We start from the raw sequence: 13,474 nt of genomic DNA on the forward strand, positions 1-13,474 counted from the left end.
AGGGAGCTGAGGGAAAGAAGCCACATGTGTCACCTGTGCTTTAAATCTTAAATATATGGTGTGGATGTAGCTTAATTCAATTCTTTCTTGAATCGATTATTCTGGCATGGTTTTTTGTTCACCTGCTTCAGTAATGAAGCAAAATCTCCCCATGCTTGATGCTTTGCAGGCGTTTCCTCCCCAGAAATGTGCATTTTACAGTTCTTCAGTTTTCTGTCTGAGCAAACAGATCAGTGTCTTTATCCTTCCCCCAAAACAAAACACTGAGGAGTTCGTGCTAAATGAAACGAAACACAAAGCTGTTTTGGCAGAGGATAGCGACATGAAAGACCAGCTGTCTGCCATTATGACACTGATTAAGAGACCTGAACTATTTAGAAGAATGTCAGTTTCATGGGAAGCTTTGACTTCTGAAATACAATTTCAAAATTAATCTGAGCAGAGCAATAGTTTCCTAGTGCTGCAAAAAAAACTGCCTTATCTCGCTGCAACTGGGGTGCACGGCGCTGTGGAAGTCTTGAGTCTGAGTTGCGTGAGGTGCTTCTATTTTTAGTAAAGAAGAGTAGATTAATCTTTTATGCCATGTGTCACTTGTCTGGTTGAAGGGCAAAGGACCTTAGCTCAGTCATAGAATAGGAGCTTTACATGGAAAAGGTCCCAAATTCAAACTACAGCAACGCCACTCACAAGTATCATGTAGCAAGTGATGGGGGAGATCTCTGCCTGAGTCCATAGAGAGCCACCATCAGGTTGCCTGCACACTAAACCTTTGGAGCACATGCAAAGTGCATTATCTACACTGGAAATATTTTAGAGCACCACCAGAACATAAATGAAAAGCGCACACTTTTCAGATTGCCGTGCAATATCTGGTGTAGAAAATGTTAACGCCTACGTAATTTTCTGGTTTTGTGGTAATCTGAGGGATCAAAGAAGGGGGGGGGAGAGACGGGCATGTTATAGCTGGGAAAGAAATGAAAGCAACAAGGAAGTAATGGGCATAGAAAGTGGAGCAGGAACAGGAAATTCACACAGGTTTATTATAGTTGCTTATCGGCTTAAGGAGACTAACAGAAGAGATCGTAAAGGAAAAAGAGAAATTATATGAACAAGATATGATGTGGAAACACCAAGATAAGACTGGATAGAATTATGAACTTTGTCTGGACTGATTGGGACTGATTTGGACATTAACGCAGTAATAAGAAGATGATCTGAATCCCCCTTTGGATCTTGAAGTATGGGTTCCCCCAACAAAATTTAAAAATTTGGCTTTGTAATTTGTAATTTATGTGATGTGATTTAATTTGATGTGATTGGCCAGTTAATAAAAATTATTTAAAAAAAAGGGGAAAAAAAGAAAGTGGAGCAGCAGAATGTGAAGGCTAATCCACCCACTCTGAAGCACTAAAGCAAATTGACTGTGACCCCAAGGGGAGTGGCTTGCAGCCTGATTTTTCCCAGTGAACTGGATTATCCCCATTATCGAGTAAACCCGAAATTACAGGGGGGAAGAATTGGAACCTGTGTTGTTTGAGGGTAACATCGTGTGGATTATACAAATCAAATGGGTATGCAAGTAGCTGCAAATACATGGTTCACTCTGGTGTGGACAAGATCTGTGTGCTAAAAGCAGCATAAGGAAGTATCAGCATAATACCTGCGCAAGCAGAAAAGGATGGAAAGTTTCAAGGAAGGGTGTAGGAGGAGAAGTATTTAGGTCTCGTTTCATTTGGTCCACTTGCTTCAAACAGGGTGCTCAGCAGCCAGTTGCAGTACAGGAAAGGTGTTGAACATGCAGAATACCACCAGAAAGAAATATAGGTGCCTGTGCAAAATAAAGTGCGCATTTTAACTGAATTCACTAAAATCGCTATAATCCAATCAAAATGAAAAACAATTGTTATTAAACCCCTGCTTCTGGTAAAGTATTGTGATGCAGTGGTTAATCTATTGGACTAAGTAGGTGTAGGTCTTCGTGAGAGATCCATACATCTTTGCCAATGATGGAGGACTCAGTGGTGCACACTTTACGTTTTTCTCCTGTGATGCCAACGGAGATAAAACACTACAGACTTTTATTTGGCAAGCGTAACAGTTTTATTGCAGAATATTTTCTTGATTATTTAAGGCTGGGATCGTGACAAATATTTCTGCCACATGTGCAGTCTTGTGATCTACCAAAGTGAAATTTTACAGCTGAGGCACAAACACTGGTGAATTATTCACATTGCCTACAACACCCGATTTGTTTCTCTTGCTCCGGCTGTAAATAAGTGGAATTTGCACATAGGTTATGGAATCAGCTGAACCATCAGCACACAGTGGAACCAAAAGGTGTCTCTCCAGCAGTGAGTTACCATCAGCTACATTTTAGAATCCAAGCCTTATGAGGAACGGTCACGGGAGTTAGGTATGTTTGAGAAGACCGAGAAGTGATATAATAGCCATCCTCAAATATCTGAAGGGCTGTCCCATGGAAGATGGAGCAAGCTTGCTTTTTGCACAGACACGAATGACAGAGGTCTATAAAATTATGCATGAGATGAAGAAAGGGACACAATTTCCCCTCTCCCTTTCACATAATACTAGAACCTGGGGCCATCAAGCACAATTACTTAGCAGTAGATTTGGAATAAAAAGGTCAAGGGACCCCTGACCATTAGGTCCAGTCGTGGCCGACTCTGGAGTTGCGGGGCTCATCTCGCTTTATTGGCCGAGGGAGCCGGCATACAGCTTCCGGGTCATGTGGCCAGCATGACTAAGCCACTTCTGGCGAACCAGAGCAGTGCAGGGAAACACCGTTTACCTTCCCTCCGGACTGGTACCTATTTATCTACTTGCACTTCGACATGCTTTTGAACTGCTAGGTTGGCAGGAGCAGGGACTGAGCAACAGGAGCTCACCCCATTGCGGGGATTCCAACCACCAACCTTCTGATCGGCAAGTCCTAGGCTCTGTGGTTTAACCCACAGCACCACCCGCGTCCCTAGATTTGGAATAGGTTTGTTTAATTTACCAATTTATGGCATGTACTGCCAAAAAGTAATATACCCTTGGGTGGGAGAGAGACAGCAGAGAAGGGCTGTTCATGCTGGCCTGTGGCCTTCCTGGAGGCATAAAAGTGGTCACTGAGAGGAACAGGTTGCTGTACCAGATGATCTTTGGTCTCATCAAGCAAAAGGCTATGCTTATGTTCCAACAAGAAAATAAACATTTATTTTCTCTCAGGTTAAAATTGAGACAGTGGTGGGGTCAGTTGTGACATACTATGCTTCTTTCAGGAAACATGATTAGTCAGTTTAATGCTTGGTAATAACAGGAAGTGCTCCCTGACCCAATCAGAAGACAAAATATCTGGTGTTTTGCATCATAGGCTTCAGAAACATGGTCACTTTATCTTTCCATGTTTCTATTGTCTAACCTCAAGCAGCACTTTTTGACATCTGAATATGCCCTCAATGTGGCTTTGGTTGGAGCAACAATGGCACATTATGGGTTGTAACTTAATTAGCCACAACCCTATGTATAGTTCTATGATTATTTTTTCTCTGGGGGCTTTCTGTCTTTATTTACAGAGGTCAATGTATCCCTCAAAACCACAGTCCCAAATAACTTCGGCCAAACAGATCCAAAAGGTCTGAATCTGGACCCAAACTTAACAGTTTCATATCCTTATTTTACTTTATTTTAAAAAATCACCAATTAATTTTATCTGGGTTTAATTTATATTCTAATATTTCTTAGAAAAGCTGCTTTCTGTTTGCCATGTTTTCCAGATAATTTTTTCCTCTCTTTTTTGGTCATTCTTCTGGTGAGCTTTCGGCTCATTACCAGCTGTTTCCAGGAAAGAATCAGTTACGGGAAATATAAAAATACAAGCCCACAATTTAGAGAAGCCAAAAAAGATGGACATAAACAGCACATCTTTAGCTCCCTAGACTATTTTACTGTATTTATGTAATGGTTAAGCTCTAACGGTAAAGTAAATATATACCACAGCTGCAAAAATAAGACACTACAAAACCAGAATACAGTTCTAGCAGCCATAACCATGACAATTTTGCCCTCTAAAATGGCTGGGAGCTGAACTGCCAATGAACTTCTCTGTCAAAACTAATTTCTTGACAAATTATAGCACACATTAAATTCCCCAATAACTATTCAGCAGCAGAAACAGATTTCATTAGACTTCTATTTGGAAAACTGGAGGGCAAGGATGGGGTCAGAACTAAATGAACACGCAAACAAACTGCTGGCTGTCTACAAGAGCCCAGAGATCTGGCCTGGCTCCACCATTACACAGCAACACACATGGGGGATGTTTTATCATATCTATAAGCTACTTTGTGGAAGATTTTTTCCTCAGAAGGTGGACTAGACAATTTTAAATAAATAAAAACACAGAACAAGTTGGCCATCTCAGTCGGCAGGTGGGGGAGCAGAGAGGCAACAGTATTGCCCTGCCATTTCTCCTGCACACATCTCTCCCCACACACACACCACCACCACAAATTGGAAGACAGATTTGTGTTTGCCATGCAGCCAGTTTTGTGCTCCTTAAAGCGACCTGTTGCCCTTAGACTTGGTGGAAGACACAATCCCATCATCAGCACTGGAGTAAGAGTGAACTTCCAGGCTAGTCTACTTGTGTATGTGTGGAATGAAAGTGTGGCACCATTTTGTCTTTTGCCTCAGGGATCCAAATGCCCTGGGACGTCCTGTCAGTGACAAACTGAATTGACTAGCAGAGAGCATTACTAACTAAATATTAATAATAAATGCTAACTGTTATAATGAGGTGAGGAATCTGAACTTCCAGATGTTACTGATCTATATAGCTCCTGTCTTCTTTCACCATTGGCCATGCTGTCTGGGGCTGATGGGAGCTGCAGGATCTAACAGGACCTGGAGAGTCACAGGCTGCCCATCCTTGGCTTGCATGTCTGAGGGGCAAATGTCAAGCACAAATCACAATGGCACTATTGTTGTTGTCCTATGGCACTCCCAGTCACCCTCATCAGTGAGTTCTTGTATGCTGGCCCTACACATGGTTTCCCCTAACCTTGTAGCTGCATTTAGTAGCAAGGTTTGAAGAAGCCTTGTAAGAGGGTCTGCTTGCATGTGTTGACAAAAACAAACCCCACCCATAATCCAAAGCCAAACAAGATTACAAGACCCCTTTGGACCTGTCAAGAGTGGAGAAGATGGTTCATGACCCTTTGCCTCAAACAAGCTTTCAGTTTAATGATGCCTGAAAAGGACTAGTTCCATAGCCATATGTCAGTGAACCAAGATAGTCAACAAAGGGCCAGAGCTAAAATGTTCTGGAATTTCTTCATTCTATAAACAAGGATTAATATGGTAACAGCCTCTAACTTTGGATACTGCAAGTAAACTCTGAGATACAAAGTGTTGCATATTTTGTTGGTCCCTTTTACGGCATGCTTAGCTGAAGTTTATCTCTCCTTTTTTGCTTTTTTGTTTTGTTTTTTGTTTACATATTGGAAAAATTTGTGCTATCGTATTTTTTTATCTGTATAAAAATATGCAGTGCTATGTCTGCCCATCAGAAACATGCAGGACTGATTCCCAGAATCACTTGTAGAAAAAGTGAGACATGAGATATTAACCCACCAGCTTCACACAGTGGATGTCAAGGACATTGCCTTGTATTGAGTCAGATCATGGGTCCATCTATCTCAGCACTGTCTACACTGGCAGGCAGCAGCTCTCGGGGGTTTCAGGCAGGAATCATTCCAAGGCTTGCCTGGCAATGTCAGAGGCTGAACTTGAGATCTTTGGCAGGTGTTCTGTCACTGAGCCACTACACACCATAAATATAAATGCTCAATACATGTATTATAATCTCCTATAAATGGACCCCCAGTGTAGCACCGGGTATCACTAGGGAATTCCTTCTGTGTGGGGTACAGCAACAGTCCATAGGGAACAGGACTGTTGCACTTCCATTTTGCTGCCTGAGCTAAAGAGCAAGATAGCACCTCCATTCCACGTGCAGAAGCTGATCCAAGTGGCAGCTGAATCTTACTTCTGTTGCAGTGATGAGGGCAGCAGACTGGCTTAATGTGTTCAGGACAGGCCATGTGGTCCAGACAGTTCTGCTCTCCTACATCTTTCTGTCATTTCCCAGAATTGGCTGCCTGAGGCAACTGCCTAATGGGAAGGCTGGTCCTGCCCACTCCCACCATGTGCCTCATGAGCGAACACAGCCTCATTTTCCTAATATACAATTATCAAAAGAGATAAAATTGTTACAACTATAAATCAAGTAAAACCATTCCAAATGGAATAGAATTTCGGCTGAAGGCATTCAGGCTTTTTAATATCACCACAAAAGTCTAACACTAACGTTTGATAAATAGAGTTGTTGCTCCTACTGGTAATGGCTGCTGAGCAATATTATGTTCTTCTCTTTGAAAAGAAAAGGGAAATATACACTGAAATTTTATAAGTCAAGACAATCCCCAGAGGACATTTTTGTCTAAGGTGCAAATTAACAGATGTTTTCTACCCTTTTGTGCTCTTGGACTAAACTTATTTAGGGAAGCGAAGTTGATTCAAAATACAGTCTTGGAGATGCAGGAAGATCTGCAGCTGAAGGGCCTGCCTGAGTTTCCAGAACAGGTTGAGAATGCCAAGTTCTGTCTCTGAATGTGGTCACAATGACCCTGTACATTACAAGTTGAATTACGCAAGATCTCTAGCTGGAATAAATGTAGAAACAGCACCTGCTAATAAAATGCTTAATTAGTCGCTAAAACAAAGACAAAACCTCATACATCTGTAGTTGTAATGCACTGGAAACCAGTAAAACCAGATAGCATAAGTCAAACTATGAATGCCAAGCAAGTTACCCTATGTTCAGGAAAAAAGAGTTTCATAAAGAAAGCAGCAGTACCCACTGAACCTCTTCTACTCCTACCCCACTTTAGCAGTCATGGCTTCCTCCAAAGAATCCCGGGAACTGTAGTATGTTAAGGGTGCTTGGAGTAGTTAGAATACCCCTCACAGAGCCCAGCAGCCTTAACAAGTTACAGCTCCCAGGATTTGGGTGAGAGGAGCCATACCTGGTATAGGAGTGTACAGTGTGGATGGGACCCAACTCAACTATTTATTTTTGCTACAACTCACTGGAAAGGTGCAGGTAGACAAACACAGGCTAACGTATTGAGGACTGTACCCAGTTGCTGGTTTCTCTGAACCTGGGACTGCTTACGCCCCTGAGGAGATCATGTAAATCCAACCGCTCACACAGCCTCCTGTTGCAAAACTGAAACTATTCCATGCTGGTCTCTCACATAGTTGCATTCTGAGGCCTTCTGGGTTTGACCTCTTTAAGAATCAGTATACAATAACCCTTACCCCCAGACTTTCTTGTCATTCTTGTCAGAAAATTTTGTACCCACTATGGTTTCCCATCAGTGGACCACTTTGATTGTCTCTCTACAGAAGTGAAATAATCAGTGATGGGGTTACATTCAGATGATGCTGGAGATGAGCCCATGATGATGAATTGTGAATAGGGTGGCACTTTTCAAAGGACACTAGACTTGATGTTTGGAGTATATAGATTCTTCATGACATATGAGTACCCCAAAGCAGCAAGTCAACCTGATGGCATCCACAGGCCCTATAACTTCTGCAATTGTAGATGAAACAGTTCATGGACCAATTCCATAAGAGCTGACCCCGATGGAGAGTTTTACGTACCAAAGTGGTGTCCAGTTCCTGCAAAGCGGTGTCCAGTTTCAGACTCTTATTCTGGGACCCTTCTTCTTACAGCCATGACAGTATTTTTCACCTTGCATTCATTTTGTCAATGCTGTTCCTCCACACCTACCCCATAAAACATGCAGCTGGCCAGTGTTGGATACTACATGACCCTAAAGGCATGAGCCTCTGTACTTGCTGATGAGCAGATACTTGCTTGCCCTCGAGCACATGGCAAATTTCCTTTAAATAGTGGGAGGTGTTTTGGCTGCTAACATCAGTGGTACAGTAGCAAAAGTCATATCTGGGCTGGAGAGAAGGCAGCAGTAGACTGCTTCATTGTTACCTCCACAGATTAGAGGAAGCTGCCCAGGAGAACTGCCACCTTCACTAAATTCATTAAGGTGACATGGCTCATGGACATATTCTACTATGCTTGCACTGGTTTGCTGATCACGCTTTTAAAAATGAAGCTCTGTAGGCTAACAGATGGTATCATACAGAAGTAACCAGTAGAGCCAAAGACACTGTCAGATTTGGGGGAAGCAGAGAGAGAGAAGGTGGTGGATGCTTGGCTGAACTCCATTGCCACTCTTCAAAAATGAATAAATCAAAGTGGTAGACAGCTAGAGCCTTGGCTATCGATGCAGGTGTTTGCTTTTTTGCCTGTCACCACTACTTTTTACTGCAGTAGTATCACCAAGGCATCTTCAGGATGATTTGGGGCTACACAGGACCTGTGCCCAGGAGTCCAACCCTAGCAGACTACTGCATTATTCAGCATAGGTCTTGGTGTTTGGTAAAGTAGGTTCCCTAAGGGAACAAACAATAGAAACTTTGTTTGCCCCAAAGACAGCAGAATTACACCTGTCGATTCTTTCCCTTCTGTTTAATGGTGTTTTATAAAGTAACAAGAGTCTCCAGATGCTGGCTGATTCACATAAAGTTCTTTAATATGGCTCAGTACCATATTTCCTAACTAACGTCCAGGAACGTGGAGGATGGAGCACAACAATCTGGTCTCAGAAAGTTGTTCTCAGTTTCAGGGATTCAATCCATTGAAATTAATTCCTACCTCGTTGGTAAATATTTATGTAGTGAGGGAGTAGCATACACTAGACTTCTCCTAATGAATGTCTACTTCTTACAACTCACTGAAGGGCTGTTGGAAGTTAAAAAACAACAACTGGTGAAATGAAGGCAACTTAGCTAGAACTGTCTCTCGTTGCAGGTTCCTCTGGGCCTGGGTCTGCTTAGGGTACCGAGGAAATCATGCAAATCCCACCAATCTTAACAGACTCCTACTCCAGATCCGAAAGTATTTCGCCAGTTCTCTCAAGCATTGTGCCTCATGCCAAGACCCATTTGGGGCTTGGCTCTTAAAGAGTCAGTACTCAGCTGAAACTACCTATTACAAATGGAATCCTGCCCAAATGAGGAAAACAGAAAGTGCAGTAAATATTAGCTTCTTAAACATGAATCTACAATGCGACAGGCCAGCAGACTGTTTTGCTATAACTGTTGTTTTGACTTCAACTGGCAAGGAGTAAATAAAATCAGAAATCTGGCACTGCCAGTGATTCTTCTGAAACATTTCTGGTTTGGTTTTTTTAAATTACTTCTGAAGATTTATGCTTTTTAAAAATGTATTATTAGGTTACATTGCAAAAAGCAGTAAGTGCATTTACTAATGCTGCACAGGAAATGTCTCCTGCATCTTTTAAACCAGGCTTCCTCAACCTCGGCCCTCCAGATGTTGTTGGCCTACAACTCCCATGATCCCTAGCTAGCAGGGCCAGTGGTCAGGGGTGGTGGGAATTGCAGTCTCAAAACATCTGGAGGGCCGAGGTTGAGGAAGCCTGTTTGAAACCATTTTCTACCAATAAGAAAAGAAATTGCAATCAAACATTATCAAAGAGGGAGTGAAATTCTTATGGGTTGGGTGGCAGGTTGTTGTTTTTTGTGTGTGCTTAGCTTACTTTTGAGGTGGCGGGAGGTACCTGTAAGTGTCCTTCCTTTGGTCCTACAAATTATCTCACCAGTAGTCTACAGGTGATCTATGCTCTTCCTGGGTGCCCCGGCCGCAATTAAGGCCTGGGGTAAGACGTTGTGCAGACACAGAATCACAGATTCATAGAACTGTAGAGTTGGAAGGTACTCCCAAGGGTCATCTAGTCCAACCCCTGGCAAGTCCCATGAGAACTTTTTTCAGATCAAGAAGCAGGGGCAGCTGAGGAGGCTGAAGTGCTGGAGAAACTATAAGTTGCTGAAAACTATAAGGAAGCTTGTAACAATGAGTACAGTCAATGAAATTTTCGAGTGCTCTGAGAAGCAGGCAGAAAAATGAGGAAATAAAAAATTTAAGACATTGGAAGGCAGTTTTTGGCACTGCTGTGGCATTTACTGCAATTTTAAATAATAATTGTCGCAACTATAACAACTGAACAATAGATGGCAAGGTGGTATCTTTGGAACAGAACAATATTTACCTACCATATAAATGACCCTATCATGTTCATAAACGACTGCCACTCAGGGCATGCAACCAGTTGGCCAGAGATACAGGCAATTCTGAGGAATAATCGTATACGGATTGAAAGATAAGAGTTTTCTCTGGACTCCCTAAATGGTCATTAATGGAAAACCTGGAGACAATTGAAGTAGTACAGTCACATAGCAGCTGAAAGAACTGAACAGCAGTGAAGGTGTATTCTTTTTTTCTGCCTCAGCCTAGTCCTAGCTCTTGTCTCACAACTGACATGAATCCTCAATGGCTAGTTTGGCATCTCAAAAGGGAGATATAAAAAAAGAGCAAAACAAGGAAAAAAATTGAATTTTTGCTCCTAGGGACACTTTGATACAAAAGGGGGCAGCTTCATTATATTTTCCTTTTCTAAGAGAAAGAACTGACTGTTCTTTAACTCTTAGCACATGCTGGCTCCCTGTCGTTCCCTGTGATTTGCATTATCGTTTAAAAAATGTGCTCTCTCAACTGACGTTAACCCCTTTTGGGATTTTATTTCTGACAAAAAACCCCAATGCAGTGTGAATGTGGCTTTTCAACCCTGGACTGTAAGCCCCCCTGAAAGCAAAAGGCAATCTGCTCAAAGGGCCGTGGGATTTTGGTAAGCAGCCAAAGCTTCATTCTTCTAAATTTGACTCGCAAATGTCTCTAGTAATGGAGGAGCAGTCAGGTCACGCAGGAGCAAATGTAGGCCCCAGGGAGGCCAATGATAGTGAGTACATTCGCAGGCTGCTGTATTATCGCTTGCCCTGGCAAGGGTGCCACCACCCTCTGGCAAGCAACCTGCCTTCTCCCACCTTATACACAGACGGATAGAAATAATCCCAGCAGCTGAGCAGTGATGCTCATTCCACCCTCAACAAATCACACATTTGATTATTTCTAACATACCTTGCACTTATTTTAATTGCAATGTTTTTGGGTGGTATTGGGTAGAAATGGAACCTTAACATGGGGGCGATTAATATACTGCTACACTGTACCCCTGCAGTAGGGATTCAAGAGAAATTAGCTGTAGTGTGCATTTAGAGGCAAGCTGAACAAATACAGAATATTCCAAAACAATATGCAAATTGAAACAAAGCCATCCTTTGAAATTTGCGCTTGTCCAAATATTGCAACACAGTTCACCAGCCAAGTGAAATGTACAAAACGTACGCCAGGGCAAAGTGTGTCAATATAGATCCATATATTGATGAGAATAACATACAAATATGCATTATATTAAGGGAAAGCATCCTGAATAAATGTGTCTGCAAAGCAAAATTGCATCCCAGAATATGTTTCTTAGGAAACAGTTGCATTAAAATGCGATGAATTTTCATGAGAATTGTTTTTTGGGAGGGGAAATTGCAAATTGGTGTGGAAATATGGAGAAATGAATTTAAAGATTGGGATAATGAGAAACTGGGAGTACTGAAATTCACAGAGCCATTCGTCCTTATCCTGCAGCTTCTTTCAAGAATTGGTGGACTTGAAGCCGCTTGACTCCAATTTCTATCCTATATCAGTGGTGATGTTGGGGGCATTAGACCACCACACATGCAAGACGCTTCCCAGAAAGATGCCCTCAGGCAATACTGATTTTTTTCCCTTGCTTGTTTGATTAAAAATAGTTGAATATCACCTTTAGCCATGGGTATGTCATTACCTCTCTATTGCTTTCTTGTGTTGTAGTGGGTGGAGTGTAATATCCATTTTATTTATGCACTCTGCTTTCACTGTGAACATAGCCGTTGTGGCTAGTAGTCACTGATAGCCCTATCCTCTGTGAATTTGTCGAATGCTCTTTTTAATGCCATCCAATTAGTTTAGCTATGAAATGTTTGCTTTTCTCTGTCATTAATCTTCCAACATTCAGTTTCATTGGTTGCCTCTGTCCTGTTCTCACTAGCCTCCTAAGTATTTTCTTGAGGTCCTTTTGTATCTAGTGTGCTACTTCAGTGGGGAATAAAAAGGAGACGCTTAAAGAAAGCCTTTTTCTAAAATTGACTGGCAGCTTTTGTTTATCAAAAATGGGAAATGGTATCAAACTCCCCCCCCCCATATCTCAACGTCAGCTATGCTGATGTTTTTGTAATATGCAAATATATGTAATTGTCATTAATTAATAAGTTGAAAGGGAGGTGATCAATCAACTGTACTAGGTAAACAGCAATCAGTGAACTAGAAAAATTAGAGCACAGTAACTGCTTGAGCAGATGATTGCTCATGTAGCCCTATTTAAAGAAAGAAAGAGAGGCGGTCCAAAGCTGGCAGAAACAGCAGTCAAATGTTTTTGAAATCCAGTTTTCTTTTAAGAAATGTGCAGTTCCTTTCTTTTGCACTCAAATGCACCAGAGGCTATTCCCCCTTATGCTTTATGGATGTTAAATGCCCATTTGACTACTTTGATCTGAAGAACTGGCACAATTGCAGATGCCACATAACACTTGTTCCACACTAGTAAGAATTTGCTCTTTTAGTGTAGCAGTACCTACACTTTGGAACTCCCTGCCTATCGACCTCAGGCAGGTGCCTTTGCTGTTCTCTTTTTGGCACCTGCTTAAAACAGCCTACCCAGACATGTAGAGCCCTGGCACACGTTTTAATCTTTTTGTTCATGGTTGATTTTAATTATTTTTGAATTGTTAAAATACCTATTTTTAACTTTCTTTTACTGGTAATTGTAATGTTTTGTTTGTTTGTTTTTTGTAAACTACAGTGGTACCTCAGTTGTCAAACATAATCCATTCCGGAAGACCATTCCACTTCCGAAACGTTTGACAACCAAGGCGCAATGGGCAGTTGGCAAATTCCATTGAGAAAATGGAGAAACACACCTTGGAAGCCGTTCGACTTCCGAAGTGCATTTGAAAATGGAAGCATTCACTTCTGGGTTTTCGGCATTCGGGTTCCAAATCGTTCAGCTTCTGAGATGCTCGAAAACAGAAGTTCCACTGTATTACAATCAAGCAACAGATATATGTTATGTAAGAAATAAATGTTGTGTAAGAAATAGCTACGCTGACTGGCAGCTGCTGTGTATGGTTTCAGGATAGGGAATCTTTGCCATACCTACGTGGAGCTGCCAAGAGTGGAACCTGAGATCTTTTGAATGTCTTCATTGCTGCCACTGGTTGCAGCCTCTGGTCTCCATTCATTGAGTGGGAAGTCTGGAGAGTGAATCAGCATTGAGCTGAACACTCTTGGAATCCTTCACATCAGCGTTGGCCA

The 13,474-nt window shown here is 41.9% G+C and overlaps 2 protein-coding genes across 3 annotated transcripts in view; one reads left to right on the plus strand and one right to left on the minus strand.

The window, feature by feature from the left end:
- The window catches only part of ZNF804B (zinc finger protein 804B), a 295,745-nt gene extending 290,863 nt beyond the window's left edge, over positions 1-4,882 (minus strand). The window contains exons 1-2 of one of the 2 annotated variants that reach the window (XM_083578481.1): positions 4,790-4,882; positions 1,661-1,828 (exon numbers count right to left, since the gene is read on the minus strand). The gene's annotated coding sequence lies outside the window, so the exon portion shown is untranslated. Of the gene's footprint in view, positions 1-1,660; positions 1,829-2,243; positions 2,264-4,789 lie in introns of those variants that run through there. The other variant, XM_083578482.1, reaches the window with a different exon arrangement.
- STEAP4 (STEAP4 metalloreductase) overlaps positions 1-13,474 on the plus strand; it is a 221,799-nt gene that overhangs the window by 181,947 nt on the left and 26,378 nt on the right. The gene's annotated exons all lie outside the window — the stretch shown is intronic.

This window comes from Podarcis filfolensis (assembly GCF_964270895.1).
Source record: "Podarcis filfolensis genome assembly, chromosome: 12".
Lineage (NCBI taxonomy): Eukaryota > Metazoa > Chordata > Lepidosauria > Squamata > Lacertidae > Podarcis > Podarcis filfolensis.